General features: G+C 42.0%; 1 long non-coding RNA gene across 2 annotated transcripts; it reads right to left on the reverse strand.

Annotated features, from left to right (window-relative positions):
• Positions 1 to 12,355: 12,355 nt before the first annotated feature.
• On the reverse strand, positions 12,356 to 18,727 carry LOC139082272 (uncharacterized). 2 transcript variants are annotated; one of them, XR_011538104.1, is made up of 3 exons: positions 18,433 to 18,727; positions 17,960 to 18,098; positions 12,356 to 14,398 (listed from the first exon to the last, which is right to left on the reverse strand). It is a non-coding gene; the product is annotated as an uncharacterized lncRNA (long non-coding RNA). The 2 variants fall into 2 exon arrangements; XR_011538105.1 differs by lacking the exon at positions 18,433 to 18,727 and adding an exon at positions 18,221 to 18,352.
• Between the last annotated feature and the right edge of the window lie 1,763 nt (positions 18,728 to 20,490).

The raw sequence follows: 20,490 nt of genomic DNA on the forward strand, positions 1-20,490 counted from the left end.
TAGGAAACGATCATTACAAAACCTCAATGAAGTGTTCGCTGAAAGGTTTGAAAATGGTGATTGTACTGAACTCCATCAAGTTTGATCTGTATGCAGCTGGCAATAACCTGAAAATGGGCCATCGCATAAGAACGGTTAAAATTATTGTGATGAGAGTGAGTGAAAAGTACAATAGTGATACTACAGCTTTAATCAAATTGGTGTTTGAAGAGATTGATGGCCATTTATGTGGCCTTGGTTTCTTTTTTCTTGGATTTATCACCCAGAAGACATTCTCTGTGTTGCTAGCATGAACATCAACCAAACCAGACCTTGGTTATTTTCCAAAACTGCAAGCTAGGTGGAAATAAAAAAAAGTCCTGATTTGCACAGCTGTCTGAAAGCTTGTCCAGGCAAGCTACTTAAAGTGCCTACCATGTCAATAAATGTTAAGAAATTTTCTTTTCAAGAATGCAAATCAGAAAAAAGGCAAGATGAATCTCATTCTTATGTGTTATGTTTCTTGTCCACCTGTCACTCAGAAATTGAGGAGTTGCAGTAACCTTGCTGGTATGTAGTTGCCTTGCAGTAGATCACTGTAGTCTCCTAAGGGAATTGATGTTCGCTTACTCTAATGTCAAAAGTAAAAATCTTCCTAGGATGCCTTGTCTGGGACCTGAGTTGCAAGGAGGGGAGCGAAAGATGCTGAAAAAATAACTTCAGGAATCAGTATTTCTCCTGAGTCTAAATTCAGGCCTTGGGCAAGTAGAAGGTAAAGGAAAAGCTGGAGTGCAGTATATTCCTTTATCTATAAAGAGAATTCAAAAGCATTCCTCCCCACCACCCCCTCAAAGCTCCAAGAACAGTAAATAGCAGAAAAGATTTGCAGGCGTCAGGAGCTATTTCTGTGACACACAGTGCTTTCCTCTCCTACAGGGAAATCCCAAGGCATGCAACACTCAAGCTGTAGACCATTTCCAAGTCTGAGGAGCTCTGGGGCTTTTCAAGCAGTTTTTATCTATTTTAAAATTAACTTTATTGCTGTCAACCTTACACACATAAAATGCACCCATTTGAAGTGCACACATCAATGTCTTGACCAATGAATGTATCTCCAAGTCTACCACCACGAACCAGATCTGGAACATTTTCATCCCCTCAAAGTTCCTCGTGCCCCTTTGTGGTCAATCTACCTGCACACCCAGCCCCAGGCAACCGCTGATCCGCTTGTCTTAGTGAACATTGCTTTGCCTGTTCTATCATTTCACGTAATAAAATCAAGCCAGTACAGACTATTGTGTGTTTAGCCTCCCCCTTTAGCATGATGTTTTCGAGATGAAAAATGTTGTGTGTATCAGTATTTTGTTCCCTTTTATTGTTAGATGGCAGTCTGTTGTATGGATCTACCATAATTTGTTTAGCCATTCACCAGGGGACGGGCATTTCAGTTGTTGCAAAGTTGGCTAGTATGAAAACAGCCACTGTAAACACCTGCGGACAAGTGTTTTTGTGGACGCGTGTTTTCATTTCTTTTGGATGAATGTCTAGAAGTGGAATTGCTGGATCATATGGTAGGTGGCTGTTAAACTTTATAAAAAACAGCCACACTGTTTTCCAAAGTATTGTACCATTTTCCACCCCCACAGGCAGTGTATGTGAATTCCAGTTGTTCCACATCCTCACCAACACTTGGTATTGAAAGTCTTTTAAATTTTAGCCATTCTAGTGGGTGTAATGTTCTTTCCATGTGGTTTAAATTTCAATTACTTCAAGGTTTATGTTGAGCATTTTTTTAATGAGCTTATCGGTCATTTGTATATTTTCTTTTGTGAACTGTTTAAATCTTTGACCTATTTTTATTGTTCTGTGTTCTTACTATTGAGTTTCAAGAGTTCTTTGTACATTCTGGATACAAGTGCTGTGTTAGGAATACGTGTGAGAATATCTTCTCCCATTGTGTGGCTTGCATTTTAATTTGCGTAATGATGTTATCAGAAGAGCTTAAATTTATAATTTTGATAGTCTTATTTATCAATTTGCTCTCTTATGATTAGTACTTTTTATGTCTTGTCTAAGAAATCTTTGCCTAACCCAATAAGCAGAGACTTTTCCTATGTACTCTTCTAGAAATTATATAGTTTCAGCTTTCACATTTAGGTCTATGATCCAATTTAAGTAAATTTTTGGTGTATGGTGGCAGGTAGGTGTTGAGATTCATTTGTTTTCATCTGACAGCACTGATTCCAGCACCATTTGTTGAAAAGCTCTCCTTTCCGTCATCACATTACCTTGGCACCTTTGTTTAAAAACACACACACTCATATTTGTGGGTGTCTTATTTCTGGCTTCTGGAATCCCTACCATGTTCTATTGCTATTAATCTGTCTTTGTGCCAGTACTGCACTGTTTTGATTACTGTAGCATTACAATCATTCCTGGGTCATCCATCTGAGCTCTTATTTTCAAAATTGGTTTAGTGATTCTGGGTCCTTTGAATCTTCACATAAGTTTTAGAAGCAGCTTGTCCTATTCTACCAAAAAAAGTCTGCTGGGAGTTTGGAATTGTGTTAAATCAATAAATCAATTTGGGGCAACATATATCATGAAAATACTGAGTCATCCAATGCATACCCATGGTTTATCTGTTCACTTACCATCGTCTATAATATCTGACAGAAATGTTTAATAGATTTCAGTGTATGATTCTTGCTCATGTTTTGTTAATTTCATCCCTAAATACTTCATATATTTAGTGATATTGTAAATAATAATCTTTTTCCAATTTTTCATTATTACTATATTAAAATACAGTTGATTTCTGTATATTGACCTAGTATTCATTAATCTTGCTAAATTTACTTCTTAATCCTAGAAGCTTTTTGATATATTCCATAGGATGTCCTATGTATACAATCATGCCATCTGGCAATAAAGGCGATTTAAATCCTTCCTTTCTAATAACTAGGCCTTCCATTTGTTTTTCTGGCCTTAATGTACTAGTTTGGACTTCCAGTACATTGTTGAATTGGTGAGAGTGGAATTCCTTGCCTTGGTCCCAAACATGGCCATACGGTCTTAACATCAAGGATGCTGCTAGCTTTAGGTTTTTGTAGTTAGCAAAGAGATCTTTAACCATGCATGGATGTTGGATTTTGTCCAAGGTTTCCACCTATTGAGATGCTCACATGACTTTTCTCCTTTAGGAATTACACTTACTCTGCAATGAATTACATTAATATTTGAGTGTTAAACCAACTTTGCATCCTTGGGGTATGTCTCACTTGACCAGAATGCATTATCAATTTTATAGATTGTTGACTTTGATCTACTAACGTTTTGTTAAGGATTTTTGTGCCTACATTCACAAACTCTGTAGTTTTCTTGTACAATATTTGTTAGGCTTAGATATCAAGGTGATGCTGACTCGATAAAATGAGTTGGGAAGTGTCCCTTCTTCTATTTTCTAAAGTTACTTGAGTAAAATTGTTATTATTTCCTCCTGAAGTGTTTTGTGGAATTTACCAGTGGAGCCACTCAGAAATGGAGTTACTTTGTGGGAAGATTTTTCACTGAGAATCTCAGTTAAAAAACAGACAGGAGGGAGGCGCAGGATGAAGCAATGTGCCTGAGGCCTTGAATCAGGGTTGACTGGTTTCTTCCTAGTCACGATCACATGATCAGACTAATTAGTTAACTAATGAAGTTTAATAGCAGGGTGTGTTTTGCCACCTCATCTAGAATGATATTCCCAAGAGTCTGAAAAAAAAGAGGTTCAGTAAAATCAACCATGAGGCCAGGTTGTAAAACTCTTCTAAAAGCAATAGATAATTGAAAAGAACATGTGTGTAAGTTGATTGCATAGAGCGTGAAAAGAATGTTAGCAGGTAGAATTAATCAACAGAACAGAATGTTTTCTCCTTCTACCATAAAAGTCTGACACCTGCTTCCCCATGTTTATTTTATAATCTCAGAATTGCATAATTAGTTATTCTGAATTTAATGTCTACGTTACATGACATTCCATTAAGAATATTATGAATTCTAAGTTGTCTGCCTCTTGAAAATGTGAGACCCTCTGCTCCACAAGGCCTTTCTGACTCTAAAACTCTGTAGCAAAAGAAAAGCATTCCCACTGCACTTTGAGATTTTGTTACAAACATTCTACAATTGGATGGGATCACTTAGTCTAAGTTATTTTTGACATGATAAAAGCAACATCCTCCAAGATTATGCAATTTATTCAAGTCGTGCAGAGGTGAGGAAATATCTGGAATGGGAACTCCATGCATTTTCTAGTGTACTTCACTAATATGGGGCTCCGGCCACAAGTTTCTTAGTTCTCTAGGTTATTGCACCTTTGGGTTCAATTACCGGGTTAACACGATAGGAGAGTAGCCCTGCCTGCAGTGCCTCCACACAACAAAACCAACAATGCTACAAAAAAAACATAAATAAAATGACATCCACAGTAGAAATTCAAAAGGCCAGAGTCAGAAAGGATTTTCCATTTGTATTGAGAAGCAATTTTTTTTTGGCATACCACATACTTCAGCCTTTGAATCAGATTGGAACTTCGAGGAAATAGAGAGATATTTTGTTTTCTCTCTCTTCTCTGTGTGAAGGGTGAAGGGCCGTACTGACCACTGGGACATTTGGCCATTCCTGAACTATAAAGTGTTGTCATTGCCTGTTCGAATCTCTCTACTCTCCCTAGACAGATGCTACATCACTGCCTCCATTTCTCCATCCAGGCTTTTCTGTGAATACAATCTATTCTATGAAAGGTGCCTGGGAAGGCACATGGTATCCTGAGATGATTAGTGACCTAACGAAAAGTGTTGCAAATGTGGATAAAGTGTGGGAAGAGTTCATGAGGAGGTCTAGTCCCATGTGTTATGTTGTTCAAGTAAGAACTGCACGCTGCTCGACAGTTGCATTGCTAGTCAATGTAAAATGAGCTAGGAGCTCTGCACATCAATTACATCTTTAGTTTTAGCTACAAAACGAGCTCCAAGAACAAAGTATGGACATTGAAGACTGTCCCACTCATCCTACCTTTTGACAAACGTAGTAACTGTACAGACACCCTTTTGAAAAAGTAAAAAGGAAAAAATGAAAATGGGGCATATAAAAGGATGCTGCAGCATACAGAAAGGGAATAACACCCCAAAATAGAAAATAAAATAACAACATAAGAAACATATTATAATTTTAATTTTTTTTTGAGGAAGATTATCCCTGAGCTAACATCTGCTGCCAAATCCTTCTCTTCTTGATGAGGGAGACTGGCCCTGAACTAACATCCGTGCCCATCTTCCTCTACTATATATGTGGGACACCTACCACAGCATGGCTTGCCAAGCTGTGCCATGTCCGCACCTGGGATCGGAACCTGCGAACCCCAGGCCACTGAAGTGGAACATGCGGAACTTAACTGCTGCACCACCAGGCCTGCCCTGAAACATATTACAATTTTAAACAGCAATTGTTTCATTGGTCTTCATCAATGAAGTGTAAGAATGGTATAGGCTCCGTGAAAAGGGTGCTTTGACCATTAGCCTAAGGTAAAGGCTGGGGTCCAAGTGGTATCTGAGTGAATGGGAAATTTTTAAAATAATTTTTGCAATTTTTACAATAATTCCCTCAAAATGGAAGCAGTAAAGAGTAGAATTGACACTTCTGACATCAAATCAGCAATCTGGAGAAGAAACTTGAGATTCTCATCAAGAAACTGTATAGTGGGTAAGACAAAAAAGACACTTCTTAAAATAAAATGATAAAGGTCAAAAATAAAAGAATAGATGATGGCTTTATTCGTTCCATTTATTTTTATTGAGCATCTATTTTATTTAGGCATATTGGGCAAATTCAAACAAAAGGAAATCAAGATAGTTTCATATGGGGCTGGCCCCATGGCAGAGAGGTTAAGTTTGTGTGCTCTGCTTCGGCGGCCCAGGGTTTCACCAGTTCATATTCTGGGCACAGACCTAACACCTCCCATGAAGCCACGCTGAGGTGGTGTTCCACATAGCAGAACTAGAAGGACCTACAACTAGAATATACAGCTTTGTACTGAGGGGCCTCTAGGAGAAGAGGAAGGAAAAAAGAAGATTGGCAATAGATATTAATTAACTCAAGGCCAATCTTTAAAAAAGAAAAAGATTATTTGATAAACACCATTCGGAGTAGAGTTCAGGGCAAAGAAGCATGAGACCAGACAAAGAGGACCATTTTGCATGGATAAAAGGAAAGCTGCACTGCCAAGAAATATCCCTGCATTAAACAATGTAATATTTTAGAAGTTAGGACCATGGGGAAATGAGAGAAGCAAACACTTACTGAGGACTTGGCAGAACTTATCTAGTCTAAGGGGGAGGAATGCAGAGAGGTGGGGCCACTTTATCCACGAGGACGCCTGGGCTCCAAGTTACAAAGTACCAATCAACTATGGCTTAAGCCTTTGCTACTCAAAGTGAGGTCCACAGAGCAGCAGGGTGAACATCACCAGGGAGTGTTAGAGATGCAGAATCTCAGGGCCCACCCCACACCCACTGAATCAGAATCTACTTCTAACGAGATCCCCAGGTAATTCAAATGCACATTCCTCATTCGTATGCACACATATACAGTCATGCACTACAAAATGACGTTTTGGTCAGTGACCAAATATATATATAAGATGGTGGTCCACATAAAAAATGGTGGTCCAATGAGATTATAATGGACCAGAAAAATTCCTATTGCCTAATGCCCCATAATCATCATAACGTCACAGAGCAAGGCATTACTCACACGTTTGTGGTGATGCTGCTGTAAACAAACCTACTGCCCTGCCAGTCATAAAGAGTGTAGTACATACTATTACATACATCACAGAACCCTTGATAATGATAAATGACCATTTTACTAGTTTATTTATTTACTATTTGTCATTATTTCAGAGTGTACTTTCTCTACTTATAAAAATGTTTACTGTAAGACAACATGCCACGTTATGCCAAGCGGCAGCCTCATGTATCTTGTGTTGATCGCATCTCTCGATTCCATCATTTTCTCTTGTGTTGTTTTATTCATCATGGCCCCTAAGCATACAAAGTCCGCTTGTGATGTTGCCAGTAAGAGGCCACATAGAGACTTGGAAATGAAATTAAAAGTGACTAAGGACTACGAAGGTGGAAAATCACTGACGGTTATTGCTCACCAGTCAGGCATGTCTCATTGCACCACAGCTAGGATCCTGAAGAACAAGAACACAGTGACAGATGCTGTGGAAGGATTTGCTTTTTTGAAGGTGTTGAGACTGACGAAAATTGAGAAGGTGCTAAATCAGACCAGGAGAAATTTCCGTTGACCTGGATTGAAGATCAGACACACAAGTGTAGCCCTCTCAATACGATGATAATCACAGCCAAAGAAAAAATGTGCACATGGTGTTGAAAGGAAAGGCTGGACTCTACTACCATGTTGAACTTAGTGCCAGCTCTGGGTTGTTTAAACGATTCAAGAATCATTATTCATTGCATAACGTGAAAGTGAGAGTTGAGTCTGCAAGTGCTGATGTGAAGGCAGCTGGAGAATTTTTGGAAACTCTAGATTAGCTGATTGTGGAGGAAAATTACTTTCTAGAACAAATATTCAGTATGGATGAAACTTCCCTGTTCTGGAAATGGGTGTCTGAAAGGACTTTCATCCATAAAGAGGCCAAGACAATGCCAGGGTTTCAAGGCTTTTAAGGGCAGGATAACGGTCCTGCTTGTGGGGCAGTGTCACAGGGTACAAATTGAAACCCTTTGTGATCTGGCACAGAGAGAACCCCCGGGTCTTCAAACACATCAGTAAGCTCACACTGCCAGTGCACTACAGGAGCAGTGAGAAGTCATGGATGACCCAGCTTCTCTTCCAAGACGCCCTCTGACATTGCTATGGAGAATGGATAAGTTTTGTTTAGAGAAAAACATAACTCCAGATTTTGCTTATTGTTGATAACACTGCTGGACAGATTTCCTTTATTGGTGACCTTCACCCTAATATCAAAGTGTTATTTCTCCCTCAGACAACAGCTCTTTGATCCAAGAAATGGATCGACAAGTTAGAGCAGCTTTTAAGGCCTACTACCTGAGGAGGACCTTTGCCCAGGCTATTGTTGCAACTGAGAAGGACACTGATGTAATTCTGGAAGGACTACAAGGTCTGTGACTGCATCAAGAGCCTTGCTTAGGTTTGGGGTGACGTCACTAAGGAGTGTACGAATAGCATCCGGAAGAAGCCCCTCAGTGGATTCATCCATGACTTCCAAGGATTTGCCAGGGATGAGGAGATTGCAGACATCAATATGGTTGTGGTTGAGATGGCAAACAACTTTAACCTGGGTGTGGATGGGGATGATATTGAGAGCTCCGAGGGTAGGTTCCTGAGGAATTGACTAGTGAGGAGTTTTGGAACTAAACAGGAATGCATAGCTGAAAAAGATGCAAGAAAAGATAAAGATGCAAAAAAAAGAAAACTGCAGAAGAAAAAGAAAAAGAACCCCCAAGAAGATTCATAGTGAAGGGTTTAGCAGAAGCATTTGCAGACCTCAACAAGCTCCTTAAAAAGTTTGAACACATAAACTTCCCAACACTGAAAGGTTTCCACTAATAGAGAGTAATGTTCGTGGTGCATTTTCTGCTTACAAACAAATCTGTGGTGTAAATAGAAAATAAGTCCTTCAGGAGGTGTTCCAGAAGAAGGCATTGTTATCATAGGAGATGACGGCTCCATGTGTGTTACTGCCCATGAAGACCTTCCACTGGGACAAGATATGGAGGCGGAAGACAGTGGTATGGATGATCCTGACCCTGTGTAGGCCCAGGCTAATGTGTGTTAGTTTTTAACAAAAAAGTTTAATAAGTAAAAGTAAAAAAAATTTCAAAAGTAGAAAAAGGCTATGGAATTTGGATATAAAGAAAAAAATATTTTTGTACAGCTGTACAATGTGTTTGTGTTTGAAGCTAAGTGTTATTACAAAAGAGTGAAAAAATTAAAAAGATCCAAACGTTGATAAAATAAAACAGTCTTGGTAAGCTAAGTTTAGTTTCTTATTGAAGAAAGAAAATTTTTTTTTTTTATAAATTTAGTGTAGCCCAAGTGTGCAGGGTGGATAAAGTCTACAGGAGTGTCCAGCGATGTCCTAGGCCTTCACATGACTCACCACTCACTCACTGGCTCGCCCAGAGCAACTTCCATTCCCGCAAGCTCCATTCGTGGTAAGTGCCCTATACAGGTGTGCCATTTTTTATCTTTTATGCCATATTTTTACGCTACCTTTGCTATGTTTAGATATGTTTAGACACACAAGCACTTAGCACTGTGTTACGACTGTCTGCAGTGTTCAGTCCAGTAACATGCTGCACAGGTTTGCAGCCCAGGAGCAACAGGCTGCACCCTACAGCCCAGCTGTGCGGTGGGCTGTACCACCTAAGTTCGTGTAAGTGCACTCTGTGATGTTTGCACAATGATGCAACCACGTAGCAATGCATTTCTCAGAGCGTGTCCCCATCGCTAAGTAACGTAGGACTGTATATTTTGTAATTTTCCAGCCTTTCTTGCTTAAAATACTTTTTCCTGCTTCTTTGTCTCCTGCCTTTCCTTTCGGCACTCCATTACACATATGTAGCTCCATTTAATGGTGTCCCACGTTTCTCTGAGGCTCTGTCCATTTTTCTTTATTCCCTTTTATTCTCTGTTGGTCAAGTTGCATAATGTATGGATCTGTCTTTATATTGGCTGATTCTTTCTTCTGCCAGTTCAAATTCATTGTTGAGCCCCTCTCATGAAACTTTTTTCCAGTTTTCATACTTTTTAACCCCAGAACTTCCATTGGGTCCTCTTCCTCCTTCCTCTTTTTAAATAACTTCCATCATTTCAATGATGTTCTCTATTGATGAGACATCATCATCACGCCTTCCTTTAACTCCTTACTTATGCTTTCCTTTAGTTCTCTGAAAATACGTATAATGGCATTTTAAAGGCTGTTAAACCTGGCACCTGGTCATGCTTACAGGCAGTTTCTTTTGCTTGCTTCCTCTCTGGTATATGGATAAGAGTGCGTGTTTCTTTCATGTCTCGTGATTTTTCTTGTTTGTAACTCGACGTTTTAGATAATATATTGTAGCAATTCTGGGTACTGATCTCTCCCTTTGGGATCGGTATTGGCTTGTTTCTGTTTTTAGTGACTAGCTGAAATGTTTTAGTAAATCCTATCCCCCTGCCCCAGTGGAAGTCTGTGAAGTTGCTCCTTAGGGCACACAACCCCGGTATGGTCACGGTCACCCTGGGAGGACAGTGGTTTTGCCGTGACTCGGTGTGGCTGTTTCCCTGCCACGCCTGCCTGTTAAGCTCTACTAGTTGTTAGTTGATTGCTTTATTCTTTGCAACAATGCCTGGAGCATAAATTGCTCGACAGGCTGATATAATTCAGTTTGGATTCCTTCGAAGTGCTAGTTTTGCAGTCAGCGTTAGATTTATTTGGAGTCCAGGAAGCGCCCTCCTAGCTGACGCTCTTTCCCCAGTCCTCTCTGATAAACCAGCTGTCTCTGGCAGGGGAAGGGGAGACTGTCTCATTGCTGTGAGCAGAGGTAGAGCTCAGGTTCCCCACTCAGCCTGCAGCAACTCCTGAGGGGGGCGTTGCTCCTGATTACCTCCGGGCAGAGGTGAGAACTCCGACTCCCCGCTAGGATTCCACTGACACCTCCCTGGTTGGAAAGATAGTCGTGTCTTGTTACTGCTACCCAATGGCCTGTATGGACACTTTGGGGAGTGAGTGGGTGGGTCGTGTGTGTGGAAGAGCAGCCTCATTATTGTTGGGTGGTGAGAGTTCTGCCCCTTCACCAGGACTCCTCTAACACCACCTTAGGAAGCAGGGGCTGGGGGCACCGCATTACTGCGGGGTGTGCATGGAAGACTAGGCTGCCAGTGATACTGTGGGCTGGGTGCTCATTACCACAAGGTAGGGTTGAAATGGCCAGCCGTGCTGGTCCAGTGGTTAAGATTCAGCACTCTCACCACCATGGCCCAGGTTCACTTTCTGTCAGGAAACCACACCACCCACCTGTTGGTTGTCATCCTGTGGTGGCTGTGTTGCTGTGATGCTGAAAGCTATGCCACCAATATTTCAAATACTACCAGGGTGGACAGGTTTCTGTGGAGCTTCCAGACCCAGACAGACTAGGAAGAAGGACCTGGCCACCCACCTCCAAAAAAATTGGTTGTGAAAACTCTGTGAATAATAGCAGAGCATTGTCTGATACAGGCCCAGGAGATGAGAGGATGGTGCAAGAAGACTGGGCAGGGTCCTGCTCTCTTGTCCCCTGGGTCACTAAGGAGTTGATGGCACTAGCCAAAACAAGGGTTGAAATTCCCGGATCTTTCCTTTGCCTTCTTTGACAGCACCTGGTGGGTGGGTGGGGGTCTGGGGTCTCATTACAGTCTGAAGGTAGAAGCCTAAGCTCCCTGCTGCGACTTTGCCTCACGGGTGCGGCTGGGGCCAGGGTTCTCCATGGCGTTTGGTGGGGTTAGAGCGGTTATTGTCTAAGAGATCTGTGTCCTGCCAGGCTGCCCCTCCCTAACTCTCTGGCTCGAGAGAGGAGGCTTTGGTTGGGGCCTCTTCTTGCCTGCGCCCGTGGGCGTTTCAAGGTTTCTGGCTTCTTCAGCTCCAAGTCTGGGATACATGAGGCATAAGGAGGACCCAAGGAGCTCACACCCATATGCTGCCTCGGATCTCAGGTCTCTAGCCTTTCTGTCTTCTTCTCTCCAGCTTTCTGAGTCTTCTTAGGTTTGTTTTATCTATGACGTCCAGGATTTTTTATTATACTTATGGGAAGGACTAGTGAACATGTCTATTCTGTCTTCCCATGGTGGAAGTCCTCTATGAAACCATCTTTAAAAATTCAATGTGTCATCATCAATGAAAGATATTATTCTTTTGATGCTTGAATTGTCCTAAATTTGACCAGTGGGAGCAACATTCTGCTGGCTCCTAGTCGTCTTGCCATGGTCTTCTTGGTCTGTGAGCATTTCAGCCACAACAATTCTGCCAGGCTCCCTTTGTACCTGTATCTGTTTTACGGCCAAACACTTGATTTAAAACAAACTTGATATATTTACTTACTTATATTATCATTTAATATTATAATTATTAAATATTAAAGATCATATTATCCATGTTACTACTAACAATAAACCTGCTTATTAGAGTCTAACATTTATTTGCAGTTCTCTTTTGTACTAGGGAGTTTAATCCATTCACGTTATTTTGAATGCTGATGTTTTTAGAAGTCTTGATATATTTCCTTACTTTCTTTTCATTCTGCCTTTTCTACCCCTTTTCATTTTGTCCTTTCATGACTTGTTTTGAATTGATTGAACTTCTGATTCACAATCTCAAAAGATATTTTTAGTCAGGTGACCTAGAATGTGACCTACTTAGAACCATTACAGTAAAATTTCCTGGCTTGGGGTTTCCACCTACCAATCAGTTAGAATAAATTCCAATTGAATTCATCTGAGGGCACATATATTTTTGAGGCAGGAGCCAGCCTAAGGAGACAGGGTCATCTGCAAGACCCTGGCCTCACAAGATAAGGCCCCTAACCCATCTGCAAGCTGGGGGAATCAGATGGAGGCCACCAAGATCCACATTCTGCAGCCTCGGGACTTTCCTGCCCAACGCATGAGCCCGAGCACCCAGGAGTCCCCTGAAGGCGACCCTAGCCCCATGAGGATAGTAGAAGTCACACCCAGGGAGGGAGAGCTGGCCTGCTAATGATACATGTGACGCAGGAGGTGGCATCTCGAACAACAGCGCAGACACAAGCACAATCCCACCTCTACATGCTGTGACAAGGCACTCCTGCCCAGCCTTTGCCTAATAAAAGCCTCATGATCCTGCTCCCTAAGGACCGGGTCACCTGCCCTGTTCCTTTCCACACAGGCCCCCTTGTGCCTCCCTTGTGCAGAAGCCAATAAACTTTTACTTGTCTACTCCTGTTTGTTGTGTCTCTTGATTTCTATCCTGGGGGACAAGAACCCAGGGCGCGGGAACATTTTCACAAAATATGATACGAGAATTTTCCCTCTCTAAGGCTATTAAAAAAAATTGTCCCTTTTGTTTCCTTTTGCCGTGGGTGGAATATTTACTAGCCCCTCTGGTTTATTTGAGGTCATAGCCCTTGGAAGATGTGGGGTGTGCAGGAGTTTCCATTCCAGCTCCCCACATTGAGCCAGCGCCAAGGCTGCATGTTCCTTGCTTTGCCCTTATTACCCCACCGCACAGGTTCTTGGATCAGTAAAAGCCATGAGGTCAGATGCAACTTCACTGCTCATTGCTAATTTGCCTTCCTGCTCCCCTGGAGCACCACCCCCCCTCTTTTTAGGTCAAACATGGATTTGAGGGGGTGTTTGTTGCATATTATTTTACATTTCTTGGGGTTTCCTACCAGGAATGTCTTTCATATAATCTAGCCAAAGATATAGCCAAAGAGTAGAGCCAACAATTAATTCTTTATAATTTTTGTGACTCTGCTATCATTAAAGAATTTGAGTGGCAATTGTTTGCCTGAGTCCTGCCAGCCACCCTCTCTTTATTCCATGGTTCTGGTTGATGAATACCGCAAAACCACAGCCATTTGGCACCAAATTCCATTTGTAATCAGTGGCCAGATTTAACTATTCAATCACAGGCTGGGGAAATGGAGCAGAGAAAGGGAATGACCAATGGCTCAGCTCTGTCCCCAAAACTGTAGGCCCACCATGTGAGAACAGTATATTGAGAAGAAATGGAAAGATTTGTTTTTGTTTGAGAAAGGCAGGTAAGATTGAGTGTCATGGAGTTTTACCACTTTTGAAGCATAGTTATCAACCCTTCCATCGTCCAGCTAGGAAAATATGGCCCAATGTATGTCAAGCTCACACTCAAAGAGTTAGTTACCTTTCTTCCCACTACTTGCCCATGAAGGCAGACTATGGGTAGAAGTTCTTTCCATAACAGGACAACTCAGCCACGTGTAGAACACTGGAGAAGGATTCCATACTGAAAATAGACTTTCAAAAATTACAAGCTGTCCATTGAGGCTTATTCATAATATAACGACTATAAAGTGAAATCAGATCATTAGCATGGATAGAAAACCCTTTTCATCACTAATTCTTCATTCTTCTCTTCAAGTGTTTGGCTGAAATGTAAACGTCAGTTTCCAAGTAGTTTGTTTTATTATACTTGTTCCATTTCTAAAATTCCAGAAGTGCCCTCTTTCCAATCTTGGGTTCGACATGTTTCAGTTCAGTCATCAAAGTGTTGAAAAAGGCATAAAAGAACGCTCCTATGCATGTTCATGCTCCATTTTTACTATCTGGGATCTCAAACAAGAGGACGCAGCGGATGCTGAAACACAAGAAATCAAACATGGAAATGACTGACTTCCTTGCATAAATGGGCTAGGACAAAATAATCACAGTGTGAGTATTTTAAAAGACAAGTTGTCTACCCATGCCCATTTGCTATCTCTACATTTATCTCCCTGTTTCCCCCACAGACACCAGAGAATGTCCCCTGAATCAAGTCCGTGGGTAACTGGCAACCCTGGGGTCTGATTTGGGTAATGGAGGCAAACATAAGGGAAGACAGCTTGTGAGCCCTGAGCAGCCATCTCATTTGGGTCCACAGTTAGAGTCCCCTCACTCCATGACTTCTAATCGCCCTTCCTCGGGCCATGAGCTGTGCTGGTGGGAAAGGGGGGACTCCTCTAGCCTCTCTCTGTTTTCTCGTGGTGAGTGGCTGCCTGGGGACCATCCTAGTATTCCACTTCAAATGGCGATTTCCTAGTTTTGTTCCTCATCTGCTGTGATGCTACACCTGCACTTTCAATAGCTGTGAAAGAGTTCTCTGTTAGGAAGAATAATAGGCATTGCACATTGTACATTGACAGCCTCCCCAGATGTGCACAGTATTCTAATTCCTCTGCTCTGAACGCGTTTGTGTTAGGGCCCTTGGCTCATTAATTCTTGTTCTTATTTATTCATTCATTCAACAAAATTGTGTTACTGCGCAACTCCCATGTTTCAGGCATTGTGCTTGATGCTGGGGTAGTGATGGTGAATGTGATATTCAAAAAACCCACAGTCTAATGTTGCAAGCTAATCACTAATCAGGTAGGTAGATTACAGTGTTGGCCATGTCATAACGGGGGAAGCAGCAGGTGCAATGGGAACAGAGAGGAAGTATATGCCACCTCGAATTCTGGGAGCTCGGAGGCCTTGCTAAACTGTGATTTGGACCATGGCTGGGAGTTAAGGAACGTGGAGTGTGGAGGGGGTGGGCTTTGGGCACCGATGGTTTCCAGGACAAGGAAATAGGTGTGTGTAGGCTCAGAGACAAGGGAGCCTGTGCCATCCTTTGAGGGGCAGGGACTGGGGGAAGACTGGAGGCAGCTCAGTGTGGTTGACGGATTGTGTGCAAGGGTGCAATGACAAGACGTGAGAGGAGAATGGAAGATGTAGAGAAAGAGCAGTAAGAGTGCAGGAGAATTTGCTCAGCTGGACACTGGCTAAGTGATCCTGGTGGTCACTGCACTGCATGGCCCTGGGTTTTGATTTTCTTTCTCATAAAGCAAAGGTGACAGCCAAATGACCTCAGAGGTCACAACTGCTCCTACCCTATAAAAGCTAAGTTCAACAGGTCCCTCTGCACAAAGGTTTCTACAAATGGCCCCTGCTGGTGGGTGGGGAGGGTTAATAATCATCCAGCCCAGGGGTCTTTGTGTAAAACCCAGAAGCTTGGTCTGCATTTTTTTCCTCAGGAAAGACTATCTCAGGTTCATTGCCCCCTGTTATGTTCTATTACCACATACACTGTAAATATTACAAAGGGTCAAGTTAATTTATTTACCATTGGTGCCAAAGCCTAATGTTCCTAAATCATAAATAATTATCAAGCCAATTCCAATAAAACAAATATAAAGAGAAGTAATATTGCCTGATGGTCCAAGTCAGCAAGATTGCTTGAGGACTTTGTGAATAAGCTGGAGCAAACGGCCTTCTTTCAGGGTCAAGTTGGGAAATTAGTTTCAAGATAATGAAGATGACGATTGTAAATTAAGATCTGGGGCTTATTTGCAGTCTCCACCCATTAGTCATAGTTAACGTGAAGGGCAGAAATGGCAGCTTCTCTGATCTTTTGATGTGCTTGTGCACTCTGCCAAAGTGGCCATCTGATAAATAAATGCAAGCTTGCCATCCAGTTAGCACCCATGCGTATCTCATCTCCTCAGGAAATTAGATCTACCTTTTGCATTTCCGCCCACAATTTTGGTGACCTTGGTATTTAATTTTTTTGAGAATACTAAGTTAAAAATGCTTGACAATCTATGTGTTCTCTAACTTTCAGTTTAGATTTTCTCACATACACCGTTGTATGAAAGATTGTGTGAGATTCATGCTGCAAATGGAGAACAATCCTGCAATTTTGCTAAACCCTCAGCATGCTTTTCCTTTTCCTATGAAGGTGAAGCTTCTAGTCCACTGTCAGTGATGTGGGGACTGTCTCTTGTTTTTCTCGGACTAGAGATCGATGGATTTCAATACTCTCTCGCTATAAATCTATTTGGGTCACAGCGCTCTAGAACCCATAATCCTGGTCTCCTCAGCTCTGAACTCCAAATACATAGAAGCACAGCTGTCGTCACAGAGCTGCAAAGCGGCTTCAAGCTCAAACAACCCAACACGTGTGTTTTTCAGGTGGTTTGGAACTCGGCTGATTTCAGTCAGTCTACTCAGCGCACGTCAATAACTTCAACCAAGCTCCTGTTGATTCCTGTCAGTTACTAGTGGGTAGGACTTCACAGCAATGTCACAGAGGGAGGCCCAGGAAAGGCAAGATAATATCCTAGGCAAACCCAGTGCTCTTTCGATTCAGCCTTCTGGCGCTCTTAATTGTTTTCACAGAAACCATTCTGCGATCAGGACTTTACCTTCACTGCCCTCTGGAAACACAATCGGGTCCTTGCAGACTGGATGGTTTGCTGCTCACTACAGGCAAGTTTTGTTCTGTCTTCTATGGGCTCTTGTACACTGTTCCCAATTCTACGGCGCCTGTTCCCCAGACGTCAGGTCGCAGCTCTATCAGCTCCCAGCCACTCAGGGGTGGCCCCTCCGAGGCTTCCCCACCTCCCAGTGAGAAAGGAGCTCCCCAGGCCTTGCAGGCGGAGTCTGGGGTCTTCTGACCAGACATCATAGCCAGCCCTAAATTGGGGTTACTTATGTCTGCAGTGCCTTACGCTCCAGTCCAGGACCACGAGTGACCTGAAGACAGTGTTTACATTCAATTCTGTTTCTGCAGTGAGACCAGCACAGTGTTGCCATTAGTCACTTAATGAATGTTTGGTGACTAGAAATACTTGTGAAATATCCAATGGTAAGCTGTTGATTGAAAATAAAAAGCAGCACAAATTGTATCTTGTAAATAAATAACTAATTTTCTGGTGGAAGTTAGCTCATTTCAACGTTGTATTAGTCATCCCAGGTTGCTAATTAAGTTGTAATTTAATTTTTTGGTCATAAGCAAATAACAATGAAAATTTTATTATAATGTATTTTTGTACTACTCTCTTAATTGGTCTTTCCTTTTTATTTTCACATTTGATCTTAATAATGGTCTCTCAAGAGAGGAGATATCATTATCCCCATTTTATAGATGAGGACAGTGACCTGGGCAAAGGTAGCCATTTTAGGTCACACGCTGACTGAATAAAGGACTGAGGGCTCCTCACAAGTGACTTAAAAGTCTTTTATTGTCTTTCTCTGAACTGTTTCCCACAACCACCCTCTTTTGATTTGCTCTGAAAACTGATTTTTCATAAAATTTTGGAGGTAAGAGTCACACATATCAGCTATCTCACACAGATACATCTTTCACATGCACACATCCCACTCACACACAATTACTCACCATTTTCCACCTTGGAGCAATTCAAATGCCTCATTGATCCTTTCAAAACGCAATTTATGTGTTATGAGTGGGTCTATGTTGATTTTGTTTTGCAGGTAGTCAGTCACCAGTGTGATAATAGAGTCTCTGGTTTTATAATCTGTAGGAGGAAAGGTCAACAATAATGAGAACTGAAAAAAATCAAAACTAACGAAAGAATCAAAGGCACTGTTTCTGTATAAAACTGGCAAAAGCATCCATGGGCGAGAGTAAACCATTTACCTCTTGACCTTTTTCCTGATCATCAGAGCAAGGGAACTGGTTCCATGGGAGAACCCAGATCCCGCTCAGGAGTTCTGAGATTACCTAGCATTGCAGAGGAGCCTCTGCGGGCTGCAGTGGACTGGAGTGGACCCAGCGCTGTCGTGGTCACGGACCGACAGCTGCAGCTTTCCATTGCCTTCAGACACTAACGATTTCCTATAACCGCTTACCCTCCAGCTGGCTTGATTTGAGTTACCAAGTTCTCCCTCCACCTGAGGCTCCAGATAGCTCTTCACAAACCTAGAACTTCAACCTCAGAGATAGGTATCTCTACTTCTTTAGCAGTGTTTTGGAGAGTAAGTGCAGCACAATAGTTGCTGAGGATGCTGGTGGCAAGCTGCCTGGATCCCATTGACGGTTTGATCACCGTGAGCAAAGCAGACACAGGTCTTATTTTCCCCATGTCTATAACTCTGGGGGGACTGAGGTTTAGAGAGCTTAAGTACTTTTCACTGATTGTATTTCTTGTATTTTTCATTTTCTGTATTTTATGACGCTTTGTTATCTCGGGGTCTTGTGGACCTGGGGAGGGACTGGCCCTCCCAGGGTTACCTAAGTTCTAGGCACAGCACACAGCTTGCTTCAGTGCGCCTTTGATATGCAGACCAACCAATCCCCATCCCCCTCCTTTTATCAGGTGTCAGCAGTCTGGGACACTATTCTCCTCCCCTAAATCACCTCAGGTCAGTTCCCCCACAACGGGGGGGGGGGGGGGGGGCCAACCCTACAGCCCAGACCCTGCTGAAGCTCGCTTGGCTTGCCTAGCCTGCCTTGCCTGTTCCTTCCCTGGGAAACCACACGAAAGTCTCTGGCCCATGTTTTCTCCTAGCTCTTTCTGCCCCCCCGACTGACCCTGGGTCTTCCCCATTTGGCCCTGCATGGCGTGGCATGCTCCCTCCTCCTGGGAACTATGATTAATAAACTCTCCTTTCAAGGCAGTTGTCTCTGTGTCTGTCATTTTACCAAATCTGAGAAATCAAATCCTGGGTATATTTTAAAACACTGATGCACACCCAGAATGTGGCAAAGTTGAAGCTAGAACCCAGGTCTTTATATTCCTAGCAGAGTTCTGTTTCTATAACCTGATATTCTTTATAAATGCCATGTAAAATTGCATTTAAGGCTGTTACGTTAAGATATGGTAAGAAAAAAAGTTTGAGTTGTGTTTTAAAAAGATAGTTGGTACACTTTATCGGAGCTTTGGCTACAAATGTTTTACATTGCCTAATTGGGCAGTTTGTACTAAAATACCTATGTATTACGTAATTAGTCTGCAAGATTTTGAGTAACTTTGAATCTTGTCAGCACAGAAGTGAATGAAAGGGAAAAACCATCACAGACTTTTCCATCCAGAATGAGAGTTTTGTTAAGGGTGATTTTCCTCAGTCTGTTTGCATATAGTGAGGGAGGAAGGAGACATGACAGACGCACGATGAAGAGTATTAGAAAATGTGAATAAATTCCTCCGTCGAAGCCAAGGACGGCTAGCGCTGAGCAGAAATATCAGTGTCAATTACACTCACTCGTTCCAAGCACCTTGAAATAGCTCAATTTTTAAATTGAGCTTTTATTCAAATTGGAAAATTCAGACATCTAAAGTTTCTAGAAAAAAGAAAAATTCATAATTGGAGATTGGTCCAGGGCAAAGTTTTCTCTAGTATTTCATGTCTACACACTAACCCGATTTTATTTACATTCGGTCAAGTCATGCAAAGCGGCACCAGTGAAGAAAGGAAGGAGCACCCAGATATTTTAAACCAGCAAAAAATCCTCCAGTATCTTTTGCAATACACGTGCCTTCCTCCTCATCTTTTGCCTGGGCCAATAAGCGGCTCTTAATCATTGTTGTTACTGCTACAATTCAACGTTGATTTTGTGGCTAATATGTGTCAGTTTGTTTTTCCAGGGCTTTCTTGCATTTTCTCATTTAGTTCTCACTATATTAGGCATGAATGGCTCTATTATTTTCCCTATTTTTCAGATAATGGGATGGCGATTAACGCGTTTAAATAACTTGCTAAGGTCACACATCTAGTACGTGATCTGATGGCAAGGTCCATGCCCCCCTCAAATTAATGTGATCGGAGCATTCTAGCAAAAGTCAACTGTGCTGTCTAATAGAGTGGCTATTTATTTATTTACTTATTTTTCCGCTGTTTTTTTATTGTGATAAAATATACATAACATTACAATCTTAACCATTTTTAAGCATCCAGTTCAGTGATTAA

This window comes from Equus przewalskii, chromosome 3, assembly GCF_037783145.1.
Source record: "Equus przewalskii isolate Varuska chromosome 3, EquPr2, whole genome shotgun sequence".
In the NCBI taxonomy this organism is placed as follows: domain Eukaryota; kingdom Metazoa; phylum Chordata; class Mammalia; order Perissodactyla; family Equidae; genus Equus; species Equus przewalskii.